Source organism: Ambystoma mexicanum, chromosome 4p, assembly GCF_040938575.1.
Source record: "Ambystoma mexicanum isolate Mex_15411 chromosome 4p, UKY_AmexF1_1, whole genome shotgun sequence".
Taxonomy (NCBI): domain Eukaryota; kingdom Metazoa; phylum Chordata; class Amphibia; order Caudata; family Ambystomatidae; genus Ambystoma; species Ambystoma mexicanum.
The window spans coordinates 847,876,405-847,880,544 of record NC_090927.1 but is presented as its reverse complement, the minus strand read 5'-3'; positions in this window follow the sequence as shown (position 1 = coordinate 847,880,544).

The window sequence follows — 4,140 nt, the reverse complement described above, 5'->3', positions numbered from 1 at the left end:
CAGCACTCTCTGATCCTCCACTGCTCCTCTACTGCTATAAAACTAGGAATAGCAAAGCAGGGCTTTAAAACTACACATAACATAACTATAGAGCTTCAAAGGGCACCCATGTACTTTCGCAAGCTGCAGTGCTTGAAGGCTTCTAGTAGTTTAGTACCTCCTTAAGAGCCCTTTTTAGTTTTTCTATCAATGACTTCTTACCTTACTCTTTTCCCATTCTCATTCTGCACCCCTTATTGCATCCTCCTTTAAAATGTTGCCCTCTCCTCCTTGCACCCACGTGCATATAAATGCAACATGCAAATAACATCAGTAAATGCCAAAACTCTTGGCCTTGCCAATGCTTGTTTCCCTATGGATTCTGAGACTTATAATTTATTTATGCCCCCTTTGAAATTTCTGAAAACTACAAGTCCTAGAATTTCAAGCAAAAAGATGACTGGATTGCCTTACCACGCATGGCCACAGGAAACGTGAGAGTTCTGACTCTGGGACATACATATGGGCAGGGACGACAAGAAGCCACATCCAACACATCTCCCTTCATTATCAAAACAATAAACAAACAACTACTGACACACACACCTTACTGTGCACACACCCACCTTGCAGCCAGGGGCAGGGTGGAGAGGGCCTCCACCTGGCTGATTGTGGGAACCAATCAGGATCCACAAGCAAGCATCTGCACCACAATCAGACCATGAACATATCCTCCACAATTAGAGCATGCTTCCACGTGAAACATTTCCGGCTGGGTATGCATACATTTGATGAGAACATACACACAAGCTCTAAGCCCAACTGAGCCAAAGCACCAAGTAACTGACGCAGAGAAGAACAGACAACCTTAACCAATGCAAACATATTCAGGCAAATGCAGCTCCAACGGCCCATAAGCACCAGTCACATACCGAGTATTAGAATAGATTTCTAAACTCTGGCCTGGACAGATGTTTAGGAGGCCACCCTTGTTAGATGAACAGGGGACACTTCTGGGACGGTAGCCAAACCAATTCACAGTATCTTGGAGAGCAGTCAAGGCTAAATCTCAGGAAGAGTGAGGTTCATCAGGGGTCTCCAATTAGCACAAACAGTGAAGCGCCACGAATTACAATTACGCAGTAGTATACGAAAAAAATACTTTTTCTTATAGGCCGAATAACAACAGAAATGCAATAGTACAACATCACACAAGCAACACACCATGTAATATGTTTACAATCATTGGAGTCAGTGCGAGAAAGTTAGTAACTCCACCAATACCTGCAAAGAAAAAGGGTGAATAACTTTTATGGCACCAACAGTCTTCAGAGATGGCAACCCTAACTTTATAAATCCAGCCCTAAGATGAATGGAACCTTGTGCTCAATGTTCAATGTGCACGTAAAAGCGCCTGGTTGTGCGTAAAGTTCCCAAAGTACTTCCTAGGGAGCAGGAAAAAGTTAGGGGAAGAGTTCTGAAGGGATGAAACTCAGTTTCCAAGAGTCAGGAGAGGATCTGCTACAATGAACAAAGCTGTTCCTTACTTTCGGAGAGCTTTAGGAAGCATATATTACCCAAGCCAATGAAAATGTCAAAATTAACCTTCAATGCTTAAATGCGTTTGGATGAACAAAGGGCCACTGGAAAGTGACTTCACTTCTCACGTCCTTTGCTCAGTTTTGGTCCACACTTGGCATGTCTGAAGGGAGTCGTCAAAGGTTCGATTTCCTGCCCTCGATTTGGCTTCCAGATGCAAACTTGCTGCAAGCGCGGATACAGGTCCGGTCTGTGGCAGGAGCTGTAACTCTTGATTCGGATGAAGGACAAAGAACACACTGATGCAGCAGGTCTCAGGACATAGGAAGGAACCCGGAAAAACCACCTCAGCAACCGTCACTGTCGCATAGTGACATGGGTGCACCCAACTCTTGCAGTACGATGCAGCCTCCTAGCTCACGATCCAAAGGTCCACAGACAATGATATTCAGCAGAAGGGTGCTTTGTTGGATAATCTGGGATTCCCCCTTGGGTCGAAACTCAAAAAGGCGACACTCTTGCACAGCAATCAAGGATTAAGCTGGACAGTTCACTGGATGGCCCTGGGACACTTCCGAACAGGCTCATTTGCAGGTTTACCAGGAGACAGTGAGAGTGATTGTTCCCACCACTCGAAAGGTTTGAAGCAGCTTTGCAGGTCTTCCGAGATCACATGCAAAGCAGGGCTCTACTGGGACAACAACGGAATTCGGGTGCCAGCCCTCTTTAGTGTGTCTCAGGAACGTCCTTTGTTCTGCTCAGCTCTTCATGATACTTGTTTCCATCTGCAGGTCAGTTCTGACCTGTTGCTTATCTGCTGGAATGAATGCAGGACCCCTCCTCATATCCACAGTCAAGTGAGAGCTTGCACCCTGCCCACCAATGAGAAGATCTGCTTCATGCATGCACACCAGCAGTGGTCCAATCAGGGACCACTGGGGTTCTCTTGCTCTCGTGCACACCAGATACTCTGGCCCAAGTAGTGTGGATTGTGACCCGACAGTCCCAACCAACTTCCTGGGTACCCACACACATGACCTGCAGGGACCCGCAAAAGAAGCAGCTTTCAAGGGCACCTGCATACCCAATTAAGAAAATCCCAGCCCTGGAAGGGCAAGAGGAAGGCCAAGGGACAAAATGGCCTAAGGAACAGACAAAAGAACTTGTGGCACAGCCATGTTACGCACTAGCCAAAGTCATGCGATAAACGTGGTATGGCTTGGAAAAAATGTACACAAATATAAGAAAAAGCTACTGCTGCCACCAGTCTGTACAATGTACTACAATCACCAACAGTTCCTTAGAGGATGTCTAGGGCCATAAAACAGACTCCATTGCGCGGTACTGTAAGGTACTTTGCGCAATGATAAAGTGCTAGTAACCACTGGCAACAAAGTAAAAAAACAAAGAGAAACACTGTTTCTGAGTACTGACAGCCTGTTGGATGTGTCACTTTCCCCATAACAGTGAGCAAAAGCCCAGTGGAGTGCAGCTGAAGGCTGTGCTCCATTGTAAAATATCAGGTTAGGATACAGAAACAAATGCTAAAGTTTGGCCGTCCGTGGATTATGGGGGAGAAAAGTTGATTCTAGAGCAATCTTTTCTAACACCCAGCCACGTTCCACAACTCTTAAATCCAGAGCCATCCTTATAAGCCCTAAAAACCAAATAAGCTTCTCAAATAGCTGCAGAAAGGTGCAGCTGTGAGCAGTTTCAGTGAGACTCATGTGTTGACTGCATTTGGAACCGGCAGGAAGATTGGAGGAGCATAGAGGCGGAGAGGAGAATCCTACATCGGTGACACGCTGTGCGAAGTGCTGTAGCAAAGTGCAGTTGGTGGCAGTTGGTGGTATTTGCTGATGTTTTGGCGTACCTCACGCTTTCCTGGTGAATTTATTCAATCTACTCCTTTCCGCTTACCTACGCTCCAACACACCTAGTGAGTATCTCTAAGCTCTCCTCTCTAGGAAACTGAATGTATGCCCTTCGCCTTAAAGCTGGTCCTGCCCAACACTTGTTACCAGCATTGGAGTAGAAGTCTTTTTTTGACAGAATTGGAGGCTACTGGCCCTACAAGTGATTTAATATCAATCATCTCCTTCCAAGAATCATACGCAAACCGTAGCAACCTGCGACATGAGAGATGAGGTGCTGAAGTCCTGTCACCCAGTCCCGAGGAGTGGAATGACAGCACGCAGCTGCCCCTGCTGAGCCCTTGAGCAGCCGCAGAAAGAAGGTACGCGCGTGGAAAAGTGACAGGCAGGCGGGCCAGGAACATTGCTGGCAGCTGGTTGCATGGATATCTACTCCGGGAGAGAAGCGTAGCCATTGGCACCCATGCGAGTGACAGCAGTGTGCCTTCCGACTTAAGGTGGGACCCGGAGCGGCCAGCAACAACGCTGGGAAAGCTGGCGGTAAGAGGCCTACTGTGCCAGGGGGCACTGGGAGTGCAGCAGGGTCTGGGTTGACTGGGCATGTGAGCGTGGGGGGCTGAGAGGGGTTCCCCACACTCCCTCCGGACATTTGAAGCAAGAAGGGGCAGTGGGTCCTGATGCCACACCGGTCGACTGCAGGAAGGTACACCCCCACTGAAGTTAAAATTAATTGAGGTGCTTAAGCCGG